Raw genomic sequence first — 25,145 nt, 5'->3', positions numbered from 1 at the left:
TGGATAATCCCATGGACAGAGGAGCCATAGGGTCGCAAGTAGTCAGACATGACTGAAGCGACTTAGTATACTTTCATGAACGTTATGGTCAGTTTAGTTTTCACATTGGAGAAATGTGAACTATTCAAACTGAACAAATAGATATAAAATATTTTAAAATTGAATTGAAGAAACAAATGCAAGTTAATGGAAACTTGAATAGATTGAATTAAAGTAAAGTAAATAACAAGGAAATGGCTTAAGTATCTTAAGCTGGGAATACTCTGATACCTTTTAGTGATATAAGAAATATTTAATTATTTTAGGTTTTGAATCATTTTTTAAGCAAACAGACTTATTTCAAATCAATTTTTTAATTAAAAAAGGTCATAATTTTCACTCATTAAACAATAAAACAATGATGTAACAAATGGATATAGAGATATGACTGTCCTTAAGTAAAAATAAAGTTTCCATAGTAGTATTGCTTAATACAGATTTAGTAGAAGTAATTGTATTGGATTCAACAAACTTTAAACACACGGCTCAGTGATAGCTTTCATGATAATTGTAATCTGCTTAATAGTTTCTTTCTTCTACTTATAATTTGAGTAAGAAATGACTGGAATACTTTGTTATCAAAAAATCGCTTATATCTGAGGCCAGGCAGAGGGGTACAGTAAGGTTTAAAATCTTTTAGTCAAATTATTTTGCAAAGACTTTTTATTTCCCACTCTGTCCTTCTTTACTGCGATGGATGGCTTTATTATATAAGGAAGTTAGGCCATCTAGCCATACTTCATTTAACAATCATTTATTGATCTCCTACTCTATTCAAGGGGAGGTTTATTTTTCCAGTAAAGAATCAGGTTTTGATTTCATATATCTCATAAACAGATGGCATATCCTCAAGTCACTTATCTTAGTATACAGATTTCTAAGTCCAACTTTACTCTTTAATGTACATATAGAAAATTTCCATTGAAATAAGCTTTAAAAAAAAAAACAAACAAAAGTAGACTGAACAGCTTCAATACCTGCAGGTATTTTGTGTTAGGTAATTCATGTAATGTGATACATAAGGTGTGTGCTGTGCTAAGTCACTTCAGTTGTGTCTAACTTTTGTGACCTTATAGACTGCAGCCTGCCAGGCTTCTCTGTCCATCAGATTTCCCAGGCAAAAACACTGGAGTGGCTTGCCGTTTTCCACTCCAGAGGATCTTCTGGACCCAGAGACTGAACCCATGTCTCCTGTATTGCAGGTGGATTCTTTACCAGCAAGCTATGAGGGAAGCCCCAAAGGCTGATTTATATATAAACAAATGTATTGCACAATCGATCTTTATCTTTCACTAAATATAAAAGCAATACAAGAGAATTTGTGTTATGGCCTTAATGCCAGTGGTCCATCACAAAGATTATAAAAGAATATGCTTTATATTATGGCTAAAAGTATATTTAAAGGCATTCCTAGTTATTATTTTAAAGGAATTTTAATGCATGCATTTGTCCAGTGTAGACATTGAAAAATGAGAAGTTTAACAGTTGCATTATTAAGAGGATAGAATAAATTAGCCAATAAAAGAAGGAAAAATCAGTGGGAATCATAAGTCTCAACTCTAAATAATTTCTGGGATAAAGTCAGTATTGGTGATGTTCTTTATAATATGAGTATTTTTCTTATATTTCAACTCTAACCAAATGATAGAACTGAAGTAATCATTTACTTAAATGAAAGTTGAGTAAGTGAATAAGAAGCTGGGAAGAAATGCAGGGTTAACACATATCTTAGACAGTGTGATGCAGGGGAGTAACCGCCAGGTTTGATCAACCTGGGTTTGAATCCCTTTTCTACCATCTACTTGCTATGGGATCCTGAACAATTTTCTTAAACTCTTCACTCTCATGTCCCGTTGTAAAAATGGGAGAATTCGGAAGAATACACAAGATGGGGTAGTTGACAAAGAGCAAGAACTAAAGAATCTTGAGACTCAGTTTGATTCTTAGTCATATGTCTAGAGAATTTGATAGATTTTAGTAAGTTACTTAAGTTCTCCAGCCTTCTGGACGAAAGAGAAAAAATAAAACCTACTTCTTAGAGTTGTTTTGAAGATTGTGAGATAGTGTATGTAATACATTTAGCAGGGTGCCTGGAATATTAATATAATGAAACTTTCAGAAAGAAAGTGATGGAGCTTAATTCTTGTATATAAGAGAGGTCAAAAAAAGCTTTTTGCTAAATGGCGTTTGGGCAGAGACTTAGGAAAAGGAGGGGAATCTGGGGACTTCCCTGGTGGTCCAGGGGTTAAGACTGTGTGCTCCAAATGCAAGGGGCATTCCTGGTCAGGAAGCTAAGATCCTGCTTGTGAATGTGACATACAGAAAATCTGGAGTGAAGAGTATTTTGAGCAGCAAGGAGAACTGGTATGAAAAACCAGGAACAAATCCAGGCTTGGTATATTCAAGGCAATGGGGCAATGCCATAGGAAGAGAGTGAACAAAAGGAAAAAGCGGAGGGGAGGGGAGCAGAATGAGGACAGAAGAGCAGAGGTCCAGGCCACATTGGGCCTCTTAGAGTGATAAGGACTACGTTTACTGATTGGTGGGGTTTGGCAAGTTGTATTGGGTCCCCTCTGATTTCTGCCTGGAATAATGACTGAACGGAAATAAGGATTTAAGTGGCAAGACCAGTCCAGGCCGGGAGTGATACTAGTTGGAATGGGGTGAGATGAGGCTCCATTCTGGATATGCTTTGAAGGTGATTAATGGGATTCATTGGTTGATTATATGTAGGATGTGAAAGATAAATACATGGTAAATTTTAAAATTTATGCCTGAACAACTAGAAGAGTAGACGAATCATTTATTAAGGGGAGACAATTGTAGGAGAATCAGATTGATGAGGAACAGATCATGAGTTTTATTTTCAGTTGATTTCCATGTACCGAATTCAAAGATTGGAATAGTTATAAATGTTAAATGTATGTCAGTGGTTTAGATGTAATCACTGTGTGAAATGTCAACGATTTCAGTTAACTTTTTTCAGAAATTCTCCTTTCTGAATTTTAGTTAAACTTTATATGAAATAACATTCTTGTGAGTTAAAAGATGCTAAGCTACTGATAACTCTTTCAAAATATTTCCAAACCAGTTTAATGAACTGCTAAGGAGTAATGACAGTTAAATAAAAAATTTATGCATAACAAGATTCATTGGCTTTTATATACTAATTATGGACCAGATGATATTTGAGCACCTATTTAGTAAAGACTAAAAGTGTAAATTATGAAGCCATTTAAAACTTCTTAAATGTCAGATAATTTTATTAGTGTTCATGCAATTAATATTCCATTGCTGATTTCAAGACAAATAGCATTATTCTCTTTGACAGTTATTTTAAACATAGGCCGTTTTATTCATCTTACCTTTCAGACTGAAATACAAAGTGTATAATAAATTTAAAGAATAATTTCTAGGATGGCAAAAATACATTATGCTATTGCATCTCAATATCATATAGATATTATATTATTTACTGTCTAGCCATCTGGCTATCTTGTCATATAGTTATCCATCTATTAATTAGGTCAGGTGTAATGTTCCTATTATTAGGACTTTTACCAAATCATAATGGTGTTCTCTGTAAGAGAGATAGAGCATGATCATGAAATGCAGGCTATATTCTCAGAAAAAAAATTAAGTCCAAGCATTTCCAGTGTTTACCTATAAAATAGTACATCAGTCACTTTGTACCCTAAAGCCTAGTTTTCTCATCAAAATATGCAGTGACTTCATAGAGGTAATTTAATGACATAATGTATGTGAAGATCTTAACACCATACCAGAGATATAGATAGTACCAATAATTGCTTGCTGGTAATATTTCTTATATTGTTATTAATCTTTGTTATTATTTTTAGATTTTGATGATTCTACTGTACTTATGGAATTTTTAATAGCTCAAACTCGAGATGAATAACATAGCATTAAGCATTAAAAATATGTTAATGTGAAGAACTTGTTAGCAGTTAAGATTAAAAATATCCTGTAAGAGAAATAAAATCTTAAAACAATACTATCAAATAAAATACATCAAAGGCATTTTCTTTTCAAGAGCATCCTTTGATATTTGAAATAAATAAAGCCTGGGAGTTCTTTTTGTTCCATGTTGCTATATGTGAATAAGTGTGGAAAAATTGGATAATCTTTTACCTGAATAAAATGTTCATGAATTTTAAGCTTTTCTGATTTAAAAGTAATCATTTAAAGACAGTATTTGTTGTTGTTGTTCAGTTGCTAAGTTGCATCCTACTCTCTGCAACCCCATGGACTGCAGCCTGTCAGGTTTTCCTGTCCTTCACCATCTCCCGGAGTTTACTCAAACTTATGTCCATTGAGTCAGTGATGCCATCCAGCCATCTCGTCCTCTGTCATTCTCTTCTCCTCCTGCCTTCAATCTTTCCCAGCGTGAGGGTTTTCCAGTGAGTTGGTTTTTCACATAAGGTGGCCAAAGTATTGCAGCGTTAGCTTCAGCATCAGTCCTTCCAATGAATATTCAGGACTGATTTCCTTTAGGATTGACTGATTTGATCTCCTTGCAGTCTAAGGGTCTCTCAAGAGTCCTCTCCAGCACTACAGTTCCTAAGCATTAGTGCTTCAGTGCTTAGCCATCTTTATGGTCCAACTCTCACATCTGTACATGACTACTGGAAAAACCATGTGTAACATTGATCCTGCTTGTGATGCCAGTTGTCTTGTTGTTCACACTGTCCACACTGTTTGCTGAACCCGAGGTAGGCAAGGGGCAAGCTAAAAGGCTGGAAGAAGACTCGAGGAGCCAGGGAACTGCAGACATATTTATTCTTTCCTGGCTGACCCAACAGCCGTAGGAGCAGCCATAGCATAACCTAACACAACACAACCTGTCTCCTGGCTGACACAGTGCCATTAACAGTCTTCTCTCCTAGCTGATGCAGCAGCCGTAGCAGTGGACAGGCTATATTCACTCCTCTCATGGTAGACCCAATGGACACAGCTGTAACACAGCAGTAATGACGTGACTTTCTAGGTGAAGCTCATACATGCATACAGCACACAGCCTGTGTCCAAATGAGTACCTTGCGATGCACATGCTCAGTGCTATAAATGACCTTAGCTGTTACATAGTCATTATCTACAAAAGGTGGAGGAAGACAGTTTGAATACGCCATCTTTGTTAAGTTACTCTCTCCCTACACCATAGTTTTGACTATATGGAACTTTGTCAGCAAAGTAATGTCTCTGCTCTTTGATACCCTGTTTAGGTTTGTCATTGCTTTTCTTCCAAGGAGCAAACATCATTTAATTTAATGGCTGCATTCATTGTCCACAGTGATTTTGGGGTGCAGGAAAGTAAAATTCTGTCACTGTTTCCATTGTGTCCCCATCTATTTGCCATGAAGTGATAGTTCCAGATGCCATGAATTAGTTTTTTGAATGTTGAGTTTTAACCCAGCTTTTTTACTCTCCTCTTTCACTTTCATCAAGAGACTCTTCAGTTCTTCTTTGCTTTCTGCCATAAGGATGGTGTCATCTGCATATCTGAAGTTATTGATACTTCTCCTAGCAATCTTACTTCCAGCTTGTGCTTCATCCAGCTTGGCATTTCGCATGATGTACCATGCAAATGGTAACCCACTCCAGTATTCTTGCCTGGAGAATCCCATGGATGGAGAAGCCTGGTGGGCTACCATCCACGGGGTCACAAAGAGTTGGACACGACTGAGCGACTTCACTCTCACTCTCTCACTCACCCTGCATATAAGTTAAATAAGCAAGGTGATGGTACACAGCCTTGAGGTACTCCTTTCCCAAATTTGAACCAGTCCATTGTTCTATCTCCAATTCTAACTTGCTTCCTGACTTGCATACAGGTTTCTCAGGAGGCAGGTAAGGTGGTCTGGTATTCCTATCTCTTTAAGAATTTTCCAGTTTGTTGTGATCCACACAGTCAAAGGCATTAGCATAGTCAGTGAAACAGAAGTAGATATTTTCTGAAATTTCTTGCTTTTTCTATGATCCAACAGATGTTGGCAATTTCATCTCTGGTTCTGCCTCCTTTTCCAAATCCAGTTTGTACATCTGGAAGTTCTCAGTTCACATACTATTGAAGCCTTGCTTGAAGGATTTTGAGCAATACCTTGCTAGCATGCTATGGTCCATGGGGTCGTAAAGAGTCAGACACAACTGAGCAACTGAACTGAACTTGCTAGCATCTGAAATGAGTGCAATTGTGCGGTAGTTTGAACATTGTTTGGCATTTCCTGTCTTTGTGATTGGGATGGAAACTGACCTTTTCCAGTCCTGTGGTCACTGCTGAGTTTTCCAAATTTGCTGGCATACTAGGTGCAGCACTTTCACAGCATCATCTTTTAGGTTTTGAAATAGCTCAGCTGGAATTCCATCCCCTCCACTTGTTTTGTTCATAGTGATGCTTCCAAAGGCCCACTTGACTTCACACTCCAGGATGTCTGGCTCTAGGTAAGTGATCACACCATCATGATTATCTGGGTCATTGAGAATTTTTTGTATAGTTCTTCTGTGTGGTCTTGCCACCTCTTCTTAATATCTTCTGCTTCTGTTAGGTCCATACCATTTCTGTCCTTTATTGTGCTCATCTTTGCATGAAATGTTTCCTTTGTATCTCTGATTTTCTTGATGAGGTCTCCAGTCTTTCCCATTCTGTGGTTTTCCTTTGTTTCTTTGTGTTGTTCACTTAGGAAGCCTTTCTTATCTCTCCTGTTATGTTTCTTTCTTTATTTAATAGAAAAAAGAGAGGTTTTATTTGCATACATTTATGCAATGGCAGTCCTCAACAATAACACAAAAATAAATTTCAAAAAAATATATGAATTTATTAACATTAAGGGAACTGACCCTTCTCTTGATATTTCTAGAGGCCAGCAAGCAAATTCTGAAGTACAGTGATACCTGCTTGACACTTGATTAATCATATTTAGAAGCAATTAAAGAGCACTAAATTTAATTGTATTTTTCCTTTTAGATTACTGGAAGTGAAGATGGTAACATGATTCAGCAATATGATAAAGGAGATTAGTTGTTACAAGTGCATTTTTAAAAATAGATAAACATAATATATCGATATTTATATATATACATTCTATAAATATTCTTATTATTTACCCAGAAGGCTGTAATAGCTTTTTTGGATGCTAAGTATTGTCTGAAGTGAATTTTTATTGCCTGTTATAAACTCCTAAAAGAAGGGTTTATAATGGGAACATGGTGAGACATTTAATATCAGCACTGAAATAGGTATTTTTGAGTTCCATATTCGTTTGAGAACAGTAATAGCAGTCACAGTTTCTCCCAGAGGTATAGTTTCTTTAGCTGTCTGTCTAAGTGTGTCTAATTACAGGAGTATGCTTTTTGCCTATTCAATGTTGATACTAAACATTATTTTCCATTACAACAATATTCTTATTTTAGAGCTTTTAAAATATACTCTACCCAATAAAATATCTATGGAAATTATATTTTAAGATTGAGTGAAATGTTTTCCATTGATAAAGGGTGAAAGGAAAATTTCTTCTTTTTAAAATTTCTTCTTTTTTAAACAGTAATTCTAGATAATTTGAGTGACTTATTTTAGAACAAATATCCACTTTCCACTTTATTTGACTTGTGGGGGGAGAAAACATGGGCAATAACTGATAAATTATGTAATAGTTTACAGTTTAAGAAGTACTTTTAAAATAAATTATTTTATTAAGCCTGAGCAAAACCTATGAAATGTGTTATCTTTATCATTCTGTCTTTCTATCTATTTGTATGCATGCTTGCTAAGTTGCTTCAGTCGCATCCAACTCTCTGAGACCCTATGGACTGTAGCCTGCCAGGCTCCTCTGTCCATGGGGGTTGCCATGCCCTCTTCCTGGGCATGTTCCTGATCCAGGGATTTATCTGTCCATAAAAGTCATTTGCTTATGGCCTAACAGCAAGAAACTAGCACATAAGGCTTTTCTAAAATACCTTGAGCCATTTCGATGAATGAATGAAGTAAGTTCTGAGAAACAAATGAGCATATACATTTGTAATGTGTGAATGATAGCTTCTTTCTCATCACTTAGGTAAGGATTTAGTTAGCTCGTGTCTGAATTGAACTTATCCATCAGAGGGCAGACAGAATGAAAACCACAATCACAGAAAACTAACCAAACTCATCCCATGGATCACAGCGTTGTCTAGCTCTATGAAACTATGAACCATGTTGTGTAGGGCCATGCAAGATGGACAGGTCATGGTGGAGAGTTATGATTAAACGTGGTCCACTGGAGAAGAGAATGGGAAACCACTTCAGTATTCCTGCCTTGAGAATTCCATTAACAGTATGAAAATGCAAAAAGATATGACACTGAAAGATGAACTCCCCAGGTTGGTAGGTGCCCAAAACGCTACTAGAGAAGAGTGGAGAAGTAACTCAAGAAAGAATGAAGAAATGGAGCCAAAGAAAAAACAACGCCCAGTTGTGGATGTGACTGGTGATGAAGTCCAATGCTATAAAGAACAATATTGCATAGGAACGTGGAATGTTAGGTCCATGAATCAAGGGAAATTGGAAATGATCAAACAGGAGATGGCAAGAGTGAACAATGACATTTTAGGAATCAGTGAACTAAAATGGACTAGAATGGGAGAATTTAATTCAGATGACCAGTATATCTGCTACTCTGGGCAAGAATCCCTTAGAAGAAAGGGAGAGCCCTCATAGTTAACAAAACAGTCCAAAATGCAGTACTTGGGTTTAATCTCAAAAATGCCAGAATAATCTCTGTTCAATTCCAAGGCAAACCATTCAGTATGATAGTAATCCGAGTCTATGCCCCAACCACTAATGCAGAAGAAGCTGAACGGTTCTATGGTGATGTACAAGACCTTTTAGAACTAACACCAAAAATAAATGTTCTTTTCATTATAGGGAACTAGAATGCAAAAGTAGGAAGTCAAGAGATAACTGGAGTGACAGGCAAGTTTGTCTTTGGAGTACAGAATGAAGCAGGGCAAAGGCTAACTGAGTTTTGCCAAGAGAACACACTGGTCGTAACAAGCACCCTCTTCCATAACACGAGAAAACTACCCATGGACATCACCAGATAGTCAATATCAAAATCAGATTGATTTTGTTCTTTGCAGCTGAAGATGGAGAAGCTCTATACAGTCAGCAAAAACAAGACTGGGAGCTGACACTGGCTCAGATCATGAACTCCTTACTGCCAAATTCAGACTTAAATTGAAGACAGTAAGGAAAACCACTAGACCATTTAGGTATGACCTGAAGCAAACCTCTGATGATTATACAGTAGAAGTGACAAACAGATTCAAGGGATTAGATTTGATAGACAGAGTGCCTGAAGAACTATGGACAGAGGTTCGTGACATTGTACAGGAGGAAGAGATCAAGACCATCCCCAAGAAAAAGAAATACAAAAATTCAAAATGGTTGTTTGAGGTTGTTTGAGGAGGCCTTACAAATAGCTGAGAAAAAAAGAGGAGCTAAAGGCAAAAGAGAAAAAGAGATATATACCGATCTGAATGCAGAGTTCCAAAGAATAGCAAGAGGAAATAAGAAAGTCTTTCTCCATGATCAATGCAAAGAAATAGAGGAAAACATAGAATGGGATGGAGGTTCGTGACATTGTACAGGAGACAAGAATCAAGACCATCCCCCCCAAAAAAAATGCAAAAAAGCAAAATGGCTGTCTGAGGAGGCCTTACAAATAGCTGTGAAAAGAAGGGAAGTGAAAACCAAAGGACAAAAGGAAAGATATACCCATTTGAATGCAGAGTTCCAAAGAATAGCAAGGAGAGATAAGAAAGCCTTCCTCAACGGATCAATGCAAAGAAATAGAGGGAAACAATAGAATGTGAAAGACTAGAGATCTCTTCAAGAAAATTAGAGTTACCAAGGGAACATTTCATGCAAAGATGGGCTCGATAAAGGACAGAAATGGTATGAACCTGACAGAAGCAGAAGATATTAAGAAGAGGTGGCAAGAATACACAGAAAAACTGTACAAAAAAAATCTTCACCACCCAGATAACCACGATGGTGTGATCACTCACCTAGAGCCAGACATCCTGGAGTGTGAAGTCAAGTGGACCTTAGAAAACATCATTACAAACAAAGCTAGTGGAGGTGATGGAATTCCAGTTGAGCTATTTCAAATCCTAAAAGATGATGCTATGAAAGTGCTGCACTCAATATGCCAGCAAATTTGGAAAACTCAGCAGTGGCCACAGGACTGGAAAAGGTCAGTTTTCATTCTAATCCCAAAGTAAGGCGATGCCAAAGAATGTTCAAACTACCACACAATTCCATTCATCTCACACGCTAGTAAAGTAATTTTAAAATTCTCCAAGCCAGGCTTCAGCAATACGTGAACTTCCTGATGTTCAAGCTGGTTTTAGAAAAGGCAGAGAAACCAGAGATCAAATTGCCTACATCCGATGGATCATGGAAAAAAGCAAGAGAGTTCCAGAAAAACGTCTATTTCTGCTTTATTGACTATGCCAAACCTTTGACTGTGTAGATCTCAATAAACTGTGAAAAGTGTGAAAGAGATGTGAATACCAGACCACCTGACCTGCCTCGTGAGAAACCTGTATGCAGGTCAGGAAGCAAGAGTTAGAACTGGACATGGAACAGCAGACTAGTTCTAAATAGGAAAAGGGGTACATCAAGGCTGTGTATTGTCACCCTGTTTATTTAACTTCTATGCAGAGTACATTATGAGAAACACTGGGCTGGATGAAGCACAAGCTGGAATCAAGATTGCCAGGAGAAATATCAATAACCTCAGATATGCAGATGATACCACCCTTAGGGCAGAAAGTGAAGAGGAACTAAAGAGCCTCTTGATGAAAGTGAAAGAGGAGAGTGAAAAAGTTGGCTTAAAGCTCAACATTCAGAAAACTAAGATCATGGCCTCCAGTCCCAACGCTTCATGGCAAATAGATGGGGAAACAATGGAAACAGTGTCAGACTTTATTTTTCTGGGCTCCAAAATCACTGCAGATGGTGAATTCAGTCATGAAATTAAAAGATGCTTACTCCTTGGAAGGAAACTTTTGACCAACCTAAACAGCACATTAAAAAGCAGAGACATTACTTTGCCAACAAAGGTCCGTCTAGTCAAGGCTATGGTTTTTCCAGTGGTCATGTATGGATGTGAGAGTTGGACTGTGAAGAAAGCTGAGCACTGAAGAATTGATGCTTTTGAACTGTGGTGTTGGAGAAGACTCTTGAGAGTCCCTTGGACTGCAAGGTGTTCCAACCAGTCCATCCTAAAGGAGATCAGTCCTGGGTGTTCATTGGAAGAACTGATGTTGAAGCTGAAACTCCAATACTTTGGCCACCTGATGCGAAGAGCTGCCTCATTTTAAAAGAGCTGATGCTGGGAAAGATTGAGGGCAGGAGGAGAAGGGGATGCTGGAGGATGAGATGGCTGGATGGCATCACCGACTCCTTGGACATGGGTTTGAGTGGACTCTGGGAGTTGGTGATTGACAGGGATGCTGGGCGTGCTGCCATTCATGGGGTTGCAAAGAGTCGGGCACAACTGAGTGACTCAACTGAACAGACTGAATAGAATGGGAAGGACTAGAGATTTCTTCAAAAGAGAATCTTCTCCAACACCACAGTTCAAAAGCATCAATTCTTTGGCGTTCAACTTTTTTATGGTCCAATTCTCACTTCCATACATGACTACTGTAAAAACCATAGCTTTGACTAGATGGACCTTTTTTTGGCAAAGCAGTGTCTTTGCTTTTTAATAGGCTATCCATGTTGGTCATAGCTTTTCTGCCAAGGAGCAAGCATCTTTTAATTTCATGGCTTCAGTCATCATCGGCAGTGATTCTGGAGCCCAAGAAAATAGTCTCTCACTGTTTTCACTGTATCCCCATCTATTTGCCGAAGTGATGGGACTGGATGCCATGATCTTAGCTGTTTGAATGTTGAAATTTAAGCTGTCTCTTTCACTCTGCCCTTTAACTTTCATCAAGAGGCTCTTTAGTTCCTCTTCAATTTCTGTCATAAAGTTTGGTCATTTGAAATAGCTCAACTGGACTTCCATCACCTCCACTAACTTTGTTCATAGTGATGCTTCCTAAGGCCCACTTGACTTCACACTTCAGGATGTCTGACTCTAGGTCAGCGATCACACCATCATGGTTATCTGGGTCATTAAGATCTTTTTTGTATAGTTCCTCTGTGTGTTCTTGCCACCTCTTATTATCTTCTGCAAGTTCTCATTAGTTATCTGTTTTATATATAATAGTGTGTAATCTGTTTGGATGCATGCATGTTCAGTCGCCCAGTTGGGTCCGACTCTTTGAGACTCCATGGACTATACCGTGCCAGACTCCTGTGTCCATGGCATATTCCAGGCAAGAATACTGAAGTGGGTTGCCATTTCCTTCTTCAGGAGATCTTCTTGACCAAGCAATCAAATCTGTATCTTCTGCATTGGCAGGCAAATTATTTACCACTGAGCCACCAAGGAAGCCTGTTAATGTTTGTATATGTCACCCCAATCTCCCAATTTATCCCTTTCCCTTTTTCCCCTGGTAGCCATAAGTATGCTTTCTATATCTGTGACTCTAGCTGTTTTGTAAATAAGTTAATTTGTATGGTGAATGATTTTTATTCATTTTAAATGTTACTTATCAAATTTTTCTGTTGAAGTTCAAGAATAAATTTTTCTTGGGTGAAGTAAACAGGAAAATATTCAGAAACTATATGAAAATTTTCATATTCTGAAATAAAAGATGATTACTTATTCTAACAGCTTTTACCACTCAAAAAATTTATAGCTTATCTTACTGAACCATAGTAAGTCTGTTTGTTATGTTTCCCTGAAGTGTTTTTTGTGAACACTGAAATGAAGTGAAGTGAAGTCACTCAGTTGTGTCCGACTCTTTGCGACCCCATGGGCTGTAGCCTACCATACTCCTCCGTCCATGGAATTTTCCAGGCAAGAGTACTGGAGTGGGTTGCCATTTCCTTCTCCAGGGGATCTTCCTGACCCAGGGATCGAACCTGGGTATCCCGCATTGCAGGCAGATGCTTTACCATCTGAGCCACCAGGGAAGCCGTGAACACTGAAGTTTCTAGTTATTTCACAGTTTTTGTTTTATTCTAGTGTAGTGTCTATATATAACAACAACAAAATAAGTGTAAACACTGAATTCTTTGATATTATGCAATTAATCATCATAAATATACTCAAAAATGTAGAATCCTATAACTTAGAGGGAATGTGATTTCAAAAAACACTTTTGCTGTTACTCTGTCACTCAACCATGTCCAACTATTTGCTACCTTATGAACAGCAGCATGCCAGGCTTCCCTGTCCTTTACTGCCTCCTGGAGTTTGCCAAAACTCATGTGCATTGAGTCGGTGATGCCATCCAACCATCTCATCCTCTATTGACCCCTTCTCCTCCTACCTTCAATCTTTCCCAGCATTATGGTCTTTTCCAATGAGTCAGCCCTTTGCATCAGGTGGCCAAAGTATAGGAGCTTCAGCATTAGTCCTTCCAATCAATATTCAGGATTGATTTCCTTCAGGATTGATTGGCTTGATCTCCTTTCTGTCCAAGGAGTTCTCAAGAGCCTTCTCTAGGACCACAATTTGACAGCATCACTTCTTTGGCACTCAGCCTTCTTTATGGAACAAATCTCACATCCATACATGAGTACTGGAAAAACCATAGCTGTGACTAAACAGACCTTTTTCAGCAAAGTGATGTCTCTACTTTTTAATACACTGTCTAGGCTTGTCATGGGTGTTCTTCCAAGGAGCAAGCATCTTTTAATTCCATGGCTCAGTCACCGTGTGCAGTGATTTTGGAGCCCAGGTAAATAAAATTCTGTCAATGTTTCCATTGCTTCCCCATCTATTTGCCATGAAGTGATGGGACTGGATGCCATGATCTTAGCTTTTTGAGTGTGAATTTTAAGACAGCTTTTTCACTCTCCTGTTTGACCATCATCAAGAGGCTCATTAGTTCTTCTTCACTTTCTGCCATAAGGGTGGTGTCATCTGCATTTCTGAGATTATTGATATTTCTCCTGGCAATCTTGATTCCAGCTTGTGCTTCATCCAGCCCAGCATTCTGCATGATGTACAGTACATAGAAGTTAAATAAGCAGGGTGATGGTATACAGCCTTGAGGTACTCTTTTTCCAATTTTGAACTAATCTGTTGTTCCCTGATTGTTTCTGTTACTTCTTGATCTAAATGCAGGTTTCTCAGGAGGCAGGCAAATTGGTCTCATATTCATAACTCTTTAAGGATTTTCCACAGTTTGTTGTGATTCACACAGTCAAAGGCTTTAGCATAGTGAATGAAGCAGAAGTAGATGTTTTTCTGGAATTCCCTTGCTTTCTCTATGATCCAAACAATGTTGGCAATTTGATCTCTGGTTCCTCTGCCTTTTCTAAATCCATCTTTAGTACTTCTGTAAGTTCTTAGTTCATGTACTGTTTAAGCCTAACTTGAAGGATTTGGGGCATTACCTCGCTAGCATGTGAAATGAGCGCAATTGTGCAATAGTTTGAACAGAAAACGATCCTTAGTGAAAATAGTAGAGAAGCAGAGAACTTATATATCTTCCACAATGTCATAGAATGCTTTACTGGAAAAGCTAAAATATTATATCTGTTCCTATGATCCTCGCTCTTTCCATTAGATATCTTTAATATCAGTGATATGCATAGTAACTGTTAGAATGTGATTGTATCAGAAACTTAACATGAAGAAAAAAGAGTCATCGTATGAGTGATGCCTGGTGAGCAGAGCACAGTCCTGACCATTGAAAGCGTGAACTGCAACTTAGAAAAGATTTCCATGAGTCTCCCACCAAAGGAAATGTCGAGTAATTTTGATTGGAGTTACAGAAATGAACTAATTTAAATTATTTAAGAATAAATTTAAGGTTAAGTGCAAGATTTTGGTCATGATACATAATCTTAGAAAATTTTAAATTTCGGTCTTGATAATTTAAAAAATGAAAGTGAAATCTTCCAAAATATCAGAAGTTCCCCAGTTCCATAAGACAGCTGAGAAGCAGCACAGAATTTTATTCCTTTAGATATAATGAAATCAAAGCAAAGCCATATTTATAAATACATGAATATAATATGACTCAAAGTTAATCATTGATTTTATGCATAAAACCAAACTAATTTAAATTCTTACTAGAAAATAAAGCTTCCAAAAAGAAATAGATATATTTACTTGTAATTACTTTATATGTCATTCATTCACTATTTTTGCACACTTTTTTTTTTTAACATGTTTACTTCAGGAAATATGTGTTAACTTTTAAATCCATTCTTTAGTAATGCTCTGTTGTAGTGTTTTGTTGATTTAAACATAGATCACATTAAAAAGTCTTGAAATGATTTGCTGTCTTATTTGGAGTATTTCAATTATACATAGTTGTCAAATTATGTGCACAAGAAATAAGATTTTAATGGATAAGTTACTAAGGGGATAAAGTCAAATGACTCAGCTTGTCAGAAATGTGAAGTGCCCTTCACACACGCCTAAGGCTGGAGAATGTCATTTCACAACTCTGCCAACCTATTCAGTATTAAGCCAAGGAATGTGTGGAGCTTTTATTCTCAGTTACACAGGAATCTACAATTAAAAAAAAGTTCTATATCATGATATACGGATACTTCAGATTATTTCAGGGTTTGTTTGTTTGTTTATTTTGTTTTGTTTTGTTTTGTTTCTTGCAGCGTACCTATTCTCTTCTTTAGGTAGCAGAAGTAAAGAATTTTCGTGCTGTAAGAGACATATAATGTAGGCAAATTCTTGAATTATACTGGTAAAGAAACTAAAACTTGGATTAATTAAATATCTTAAATAGGTGCCCCTCTTTTTTACTGATGAAGATCAGAGCAAGCCCTTGCACCTGACTTCTGGAAAGGGACTTTTCAGCTGTACTGTACTGTTACCATCTCCAGAGCAATATGTAAATGGCCTTCTTGATATCATGTGATTCTTTTCATCTGTACAGATAAATTTAAAAATCGTTCCAAAATTTGCTCTGTTCTGCTTTCAGAGGGTAAACTTTGCTTAACCTCCTTCATATTCCTTATACACACTTTTTCTCTGACCTGTCCAGTATCTTACAAACTTTCTCACTGTGAGAAAGTTTGGAAAGTTTCACTTTCTAAACTCTAGACATATGGAAGGGATATTCATTAGTCCTTAATATTCGTCTGTTTCATCTTTTTATTGTTATGTATTAAGACATCTTTTTCCAGTATTCATTTACTCTTTTTCTTAAACTGCCTGTGAAAGATTGTAAGCCTGTAAAGTTAAAATATGTACAATCTATTTAAAATAATGTAAATATTTTTGATTCATTCTTCTGCTCATTTTTTAAATAGTTTTATTGGTGTTTTTTTGATGTTGAGTTGTGTGAGCTGTTTATGTATTGTGAATATTAATACCACATCAGTCATATCATTTGCAAATATCTTCTTTTCCATAAGTTCTCTTTTGGTTTTGTCACAATTTCCTATGCTGTGCAAAAAACTTTAAGCTTCATCAGGTCCCATTTGTTTATTTTTGCTTTCATTTCCTTTGCTTTAGGAGGTGGATACAAAAATATATTGTGATTTATGTCAAAGACTGTTATGTCTACATTTTCCTCTAGGAATTTTATAGGTTCTGGTGTTACATTTAGGTCTTTAAACCAATTTGAGTTTATTTTTATATATGGTATTAGAGAATGTTCTGTTTTCATTATTTTACAATTAGCTGCCCAATTTTCTCAGCACCACTTACTGTAGAGACTGTTTTCTACATTGTATCTTTTGTTTCTTTGTCGTAGATTAACTGTAAGGGTGAGGGTTTATTTCTGGGCTGGATTATTGTAGATTTAGCCTCTAACTTCTAAGAGCAAACCTCTATTCTTAATATGCCCTAATCTCTCCCACTGGAAAACAGATTCTTTTATTTGCATAGTTTATGCCCTTCTCTGGTGGCTCAGATGGTTAAGAATCCTCCTGCAATGCAGGAGATCTGAGTTCAGTCCCTGGGTCAGGAAATCCCCTGGAGAAGGGGATGGCTACCCACTCCAGAATTCTTGCCTGGGAAATCCCGTGGACAGACGATGTCCATGGGATCGCAGAGTTGGACATAACTAAGTGACTAATGCTTTCATGGCCTTCTAGCTAATATGCTTTATAGCCCCTTTTCTTTATAGCCAAACTGCTGAAGGAGATTTCTATATTTCCTGTTTCCACTACTCAAGTCTGATCCAATCTTACCTACATGGGTATTTTTTTGTGGGTGCCTGTTACCTTCATGTCACTTTCTTTTAAGAGATTCTTCTAAGGAATCTCTTTAAGGTGAGATTCCTTTTAACCAATCCTTACATGAGCTTTCTGCAGCATTCATTACAGTTCAGTTCAGTCGTGTTTGACTCTTTGTGACCTCATGCACTGCAGCATGCCAGGCTTCCCTGTCCATCCCCAACTCCCTGATCTTGCTCAAACTCATGTCCATCGAGTTGGTGATGCCATCCAACCATGTCATTCTCTGTCCTCACCTTCTGCTCCTGCCTTCAATCTTTCCCAACATCAGGGTCTTTTCCAGTGAACCGGTTCTTAGCATCAGGTGGCCAAAGTTTTGAAGCTTCAGCTTCAGCCTCAGTCCTTCCAATGAATATTCAGGACTGATTGACTGCCTTTATGATTGATATCACAGTTGGATACTTCTAAAAACATTTTTTTCACTTGAATACTATGATAGCGTATCTCTAGCAACTTCTGCTCCATCTCCCCTTCAGGATGATTCCCCTCTCATCTGGAATAGCTAAAGACTCATTATTAACCTCTTTTACCTTTACTTTGTTGACCCCATGTGTAATTCTCAAATATACATGCAATCCAGATCTCTCCTCAGGACCAGGCTAATTTATCCAAGTGCCCCACTGGCATCTGCTCTTGTATGTTTTGAAGGTAAATCCAAGGTAAGGATATATAAAATGGATTTAATAACTTTCCTTCTGAAACTTGATGCCATTCCAGCATTTGCCGTCTCTTGCGATGGCAGCAATGTTCTTCTCATTTTGCAAGTGAGGGTCCTGTAAACCACCTTCATCAGCTCCTTCTCACTCAGGACTGGCCCTTTCTGTGCCCTGTCCCTGTGCTGACTGTTTAAGTGACGTACTGTCTTTTCATTTTCATAACTCTAGAAGGAAGATACCATCATTTTCTTCACACTGTACTCTCCATATCCAATCCACTGTTATATAATTTTAGTTTTGCCTCATAAATAAATTTTAGATTTATCATTTCATTTCTGTTGACACCTTCCTCATCCAAGGTCCTGTAATCTCTCACTTGCATTACTCAGATAACTTCCCCATTCTCTTCACTGACTTGCTAGCCTTCAATCTGTATCCAGAGTGATGTTTTTCAAACACATCTTTGATCATTTCCCTATATGAACACCTCCTTAAATATTAATAACACCTATATCCCATGTTTAATCTGTCACTCACCTGACCCTCCAGCCTTACTGGATACTATACTTACCTATTAAAACCTCATCAAGTCCCTTGCTTCTTTCCAATCTAGGGCATTCTCTGAGCTATCTTTCCTCCAGTTTTTACTGTATATAGCCTGCTCTTCCTTCAGATCTCAGTTTCATTCCATCTTTAGTAGGCAAGCCTGATCTGACTCCTTTTTATAAGTCAGTATCCCTGTTACACACTTTTCTATAAATTTTTCCTTTATAGCATTATTCCAATTACTATTTGAAATCTGTTCATGAGATTATTCTGACAATATCTGTCTCCCCAAATTATATTATACAAATCTGTGCTTTGTGTTTATCTTTTCTGAGAACTTTTATCATCAGATATTAGTGTGGTATCTGCTTTATAGCAGGTATTCATTATATATATTTTAATAAATGAATGTTTAATGTCCATTTTTCTCTGTACTTACACATGTATGCACACTATTATTCATACACATCATATCATGTCTACACATGACCTTCACATATAAATAGCTGCTCTTACACCTATCCCATACACATATGTATACAAATTTTGATAATCAAACATATGTATACAATCTTTTTTTTTCTTATATCAACATGGCCTAGTTTTATTAAATAATTTTATTATTTTTTCTATAGTGATACTTAAATGGCTGTGTATTATCCCACCACATGAATGTGAAAAGATGTTTTAAATCACCATCATCTTATTTTACTGTTATAGATGATAACTTGGTTAGCATTTTTGATATTAAGCTCTGTTTATATCTGTAATTAGGTCCAGATTAAAATAAGGAGATAAAGAAGCATAATGAAATACTAACAGTTTTAATCCCTCAGATTAATTGCTCTTAAAAGCAATTATTATTTGTCAGATCTAATGTTTGTTATGTTGTTTATTTGACAAGCATCCTGTAAGATGGTTATTATGATCTCCATTGTACAGAAAGGTAAGTTAAGACTCATGGCATGAAGGAAACTATTGGGATTATAAGACAAGCAAATGGAGAGTCAACAATTTGAGTCCTAGTCTATCTGATTACATTAAGACTTATTAATAATAAGGAAAGTTATGACCAACCTAGATAGCATATTCAAAAGCAGAGACATTACTTTGCCAACAAAGGTCATCAAGTCAAGGCTATGGTTTTTCCAGTGGTCATGTATGGATGTGAGAGTTGGACTGTGAAGAAAGCTGAGTGCTGAAGAATTGATGCTTTTGAACTGTGGTGTTGGAGAAGTCTCTTGAGAGTCCCTTGGACTGCAAGGAGATTCACCTAGTCCTTTCTAAAGGAGATCAACCGTGGGTGTTCTTTGGAAGGAATGATGCTAAAGCTGGAACTCCAATACTTTGGCCACCTCATGCGAAGAGTTGACTCATTGGAAAAGACTCTGATGCTGGGAGGGATTGGGGGCAGGAGGAAAAGGGGACAACAGAGGATGAGACGGCTGGATGGCATCACCGACTTGATGGATGTGAGTTTGAGTGAATTCCAAGGGTTGGTGATGGACAGGGAGGCCTAGCGCGCTGCGATTCATGGGGTCGCAAAGAGTCGATCATGACTGAGCGACTGAACTGAACTGAACTGATAGTCATTTTAAATTTCTTTCCCTCCATAGAATTTATAACTAGTCTATACTCCATATCTGTTCCATCGATACTAATGCTCTTTCTAGTCTTACAGAGGAAATATATTTTTTTCATTTAAAGACATATGAATTTATCTTTAGTACATTGTTATATGTTTGAGTATAAATAAGTTTCAGTACATTTGTATCTTTCTCTGAGTTGTCTGGTCTTTTATCATTTGTACTAGTGTATTTTTTTAATATGATTGATTCTCCAGAGCTCTTTCTATATTAAGGGCATTAACTGTGTGCCTCATCTGTTACAGGTGTTTTCCTATTTTATTAATTTTCTTTTAACTTAGTTTATGAAGTATATGTGTGTATGTGTGTGTACTTTTACTGTTACAATCAATTTAACTCTTGTTTAATCAAATAATTTAAAACTATATGCTTTTATCATATTCAAGATTTGACTTTTGACAACATTTTAATAATGCGTAAAGGTTAATTCTTGAAAGAATTGTGCTAGAAATATAAATTATAAATATGGTTGGTTATATAAGTAGATAAAATTTATTTTAGGTGTGTCTTGCTGAGTAAAAATGTCTTAGAAATAGGAATAGCTAAAGGTTTTAGAAATAGAATGAATGTACACATGAAATGAGTTTGGAACAAAATGAATAGAAAGTTACCCATAACCAGACTTCATAAAAATATATGCTATTATAAATTTTAAAATATGTTAAAATATTCTGCTAAAAGATTATTTTTGAAAAGTATGTATATATGTATGTGTATCTATATACACATATATATGTGTGTGTATGTATGTATATACATATATGTGTGTGTATATATTTACATATATATATCTAAACAGGCTTGGTGTGATTAAAGTATCAGAATAATTGATGGAAGAATAGCTAAGGGCTTTACATATGGATAGGGTGTTGTAAATTGTAGTATCATAGTGTTATATTCATTGAAATTCCATGACTGTTGCTATAATGAAAAAAATGCAAAATGTTAAAAAATTTAAAATAAAGAATGCCGTGAACTAGAGGAATAAGATTATAGAATAAGTTAGAAATGGGAATAGTTGCATAAATTTGCAAAGTACCTCCCCAAATTACTTTGCTCTCACCTCAGTATGATAAAAGAAATTGAAAGTATTAGTCTCTCAGTCTTACTGACTCTTTGCAACCTCATGGACTGTAGCCTGCCTGACTTGTCTGTCCATGTAATTCACCAGGCAAGAATATTGGAGTGGGTAGCCATTCCCTTCTCCAGGGGATCTTCTTGAACCAGTGGGATTGAACCAGTGTCTCCTGTGTCTCCTGCACTGGCAGATAGATTCTTTACCGACTGTGCCACCAGGAGCATCCCATGAACAGAGGAGCCTGGCAGGCTACAGTCAGTAGGGTCTCAGAGTTGAACATGACTGAGCGACTAACACTTTCAGTATAAATAATTATCCAAACATTTCCTGTTTACCTAAAAGCCCGATAACATTAATAATGAGGTTAACTTCACTCTCATATATGCTGTGTATATGAGTGCTTTGTTCTATAATCCTTCCATATAGCCTATTGTGTGTATGTGTGTGTGTGTGTGTGAGTTGCTTAGTCATGTCCGACTCTTGTAGACTGCAGCCCACCAGGCTCCTCCATCCACAGAATTCTCCAGGCAAGACCACTGGAGTGGGTTGCCATTTCCTTCTCCAGTTGCCTATTTTAACTGAACCATACTGGTCATATGGTTGTCAATAAATATATAGTTGTTTGCTTATTGATTTGAAAAATTTATTTCAGTGCTTACTCTCCCCAATATAAAATCTGGAGTACTTCCATGATAATTGATGCATCCCTGATTTCTTCTGACACCCAGAGCTTATTAATAATGCCTAGCTGATTGTTAAACCTTCAGAGACCAAAACTTCAAATGAGTAACTGATCACTACACACTGGGTGAAGGATATGTTTTACTTTGTCAAGAACCACCATATTTTTTCTTCACAACTTTATGTGCAAAATGTGTTCTACCTTCTTAGAGTATATATTATACAACCTTAGCTCCAAGTGAATAACAGTTATCAGTATGGACCCCCAAGAATTGAAAAGTGATGTCTTCCAGTGTTGTTGGATTTTATATTTTGTACAAAACTGTTTTAGAGTTGACAATTCTCTCACCTCTGACATCTCTCTGTGTCAATATTCATAGTTGCCAACAAGTGTATTTTACTGATCATATACTGTTTATGCAGAGAAAAATACAGAGAACATAGTTAACACAAAGTTACCCACACACCCCCTCCATGTGTTTCCCAGAGGATGGGAGCTTCTATTCTTAATGCTGCATTATTGTTCTGTCCAGGCTGTTACTCTTTTGTTTTCGTCTAGAGGAGGGCAGCAGGGTTTAATCTTTGAAATTTAATTCCTAATTCTGTTTATTCTATCTGTCCTTATTGGTGGTTTTTTGACCTCCCATTCACTTGCCAGTAGCCTCAAGGTGCCTGATTTATAATATTTGTCTTCATTCTTATTGCATCATCATTTGAATTCTTCACTATCTTTAATCACAGATTTTGCCATATTACTTTGTAATACAACTCATTAGAAAAGGTGGATTATTTTTCCCCACCTGATTGATCTCAGTTTAATCTCAGTTTGAGTCATGTAATTTATTTTGGGCAGTGCAATGTTAGCATATATTAGTTGAGTTAAGGCTCTCTCTTGTCCTCTTGTCACCCAAAATGGGAAGAACATGCCAAGGCAGTTTCTTTCCCGTCAGCTTGGCCGCTCAAATGAGAACAACATAGGGGAGATCTAAATACTGGAGCAAAGATCCCACACAAGCACCTTAGCACAAAATGGCCCAGGTACGCCCAACCTTGATCAACTAAATACAGTCAAAATGAACACCCATGGGCTTAAGACCATAACGTTTGTTATTATATACTAGTGAGATTTTTGAAATTGTTTATTAGTGACCAAAGCTAATTAGCAGATATTATAATTACTTAATGCATTTGATGAAGCCAAATCCATTTTCGCAACTTTTTAGCTTTTAAGATTATAGTTTCTGAAATTCATGAACTAAAAGAACTATCACTTCTATTGTGTTCCTCTACTCCTTGTCATATTCATACATAAAATATATCATTGCCCTCACTCTCTGACTTCTGTTTTTTATCCTTTTTGCTCTCTCACTCCTGCATTCCTTCTTAATTGCTTTTCTACCTCAAAAAAAACTCATGTATTGATGCCTCCATTTTTTCCCATAACTGTCAGCATCTCCTTGAGTTAAACTTTCTATTCAATACAGAACCCATAGTCACTCGAGTAAATCCTCACCCAGTCTTTCTCTTTCATTTGCTATATATCTTTCCTGCAAACCCCAAACATAGATCAAGCCGCAATTTATATTCTTTCTTCAGTCAGACTAGTAGTATAATCGTGGGAAATTGTATAACTTAAATAACTCCACAAAATGAGATGCAAATATTGCCGTAGCTCATGAATTATTCAAGATGCTACTTAGCTTAAGAGCAGAATGTGTAAGATCTTCTAGAGGTTTCTCTCACTCTATTTATTTCCCAGAGTGAAAAGGTTTAGACAGTCACAAAGTGGGCCAGTTCTATGCACCCTTAAGCTTGTTTTCCTTCTAAAGAAATCAAGGTCACCATCAAAATTTATTTCCATTTTCCATACAGAGCCATCTTTCTGGGAGTCAGCCAGATAGGGCCTTTAAGTGTGGTCTTGATCAGTAGTATACAACTTTTGTCTGTTTCCCATCTTCTTATATAAGGGATAGGCAGTATTTTTCTTTATATCCCTAAAAATATAGTATTTATAGGTCATCATCTTTCACTTCACAGTAGGGTCCTTTCCCCAAAGTATTGAATATGTTGAGCCTTAATGAACTGAAGAATCTTCTGCTACTTCTGGCCCACTGTGTTCTCAGATCAGTTCCTTGACCTTTGCTTTTTCTGCTAGAAGGTTGAATTCTTAGGGTGGATTTGCCAGGTTATTGGGTCATCTGGCATTGGATTTGGCTTTCAGCCACTGAAAGCCATTGATAATGGATGAGGTAATCAAAAAATACGTATGTCCATTCCCTATGTCTGTTTCTCCATTGTTGCCCTGTAAATAGATTCTTCAGTACCATTTTTCTAGACTCAGTATATATGCATTAGAATATGGTTTTTATCTTCCTCTTTCTGACTCACTTTACTCTGTGTAATAGGTTCTAGGTTCATCCACCTCATCAGAACTGACTGAAATGTTTCCTTTTTTTGTTCATTTTTATGGCTGAGTAATATTCCATTACTGTGTGTATGTACCACAGCTTCTTTATCCATTCATCTGTCAGTGGACATCTAGGTTGCTTCCATGTTCTAGCCATTGTAAATAGTGATGCAGTGGGGAGGCAAGGATGAGATGTTTGGAAAGAGTAACATGGAAACTTACATTACCATATGTAAAATAGATAGCCAATGGGAATTTACTATATGACTCAGGAAACTCAAACAGGGGCTCCGTATCAACCTAGAGGGGTGAGATGGGGAGGGAGATGGGAGGAAGTTTCAAAAGGGAGGGGATATATATATATATATATATACCTATGGCTGATTCATGTTGAGGTTTGACAGAAAACAGCAAAATTCTGTAAAGCAATTACCCTTCAATAAAAAAATAAATTAATTTTTAAAAAAGTACATACAGACCACTGCATTGGGAAATTCATTATGAAATGAGGTTGCATCTCTCTTTTCATCACTGGGCTCAGTTTCTGGCATATAGTGACTACCCAGTAAATGTTAATTTCATGCAACAGGATCACCTTGAATATTGAGTTATAATTTGATTTGAGGAATAATTTATAGCAGAGTAAATCAATTGACTGTATATGCTAGTTTGCTCCTAGGGAGAATGAATAATAAAATAAAGTCCGTTTGTGGATTTGCTCTTTTAAATGTTTAGTTGACCAGGTTGGAAAGGT

At 36.8% G+C, this 25,145-nt stretch overlaps 1 protein-coding gene across 9 annotated transcripts in view; it reads left to right on the top strand.

Annotated features, from left to right (window-relative positions):
- DGKB (diacylglycerol kinase beta) overlaps positions 1–25,145 on the top strand; it is an 875,335-nt gene that overhangs the window by 563,033 nt on the left and 287,157 nt on the right. The window lies entirely within an intron of this gene.

The sequence above is a fragment of the Bos taurus genome, chromosome 4, assembly GCF_002263795.3.
Source record: "Bos taurus isolate L1 Dominette 01449 registration number 42190680 breed Hereford chromosome 4, ARS-UCD2.0, whole genome shotgun sequence".
Taxonomy (NCBI): domain Eukaryota; kingdom Metazoa; phylum Chordata; class Mammalia; order Artiodactyla; family Bovidae; genus Bos; species Bos taurus.
Note: the sequence above shows the minus strand (reverse complement) of the source record. Positions and strands in the feature narration are given on the sequence as shown.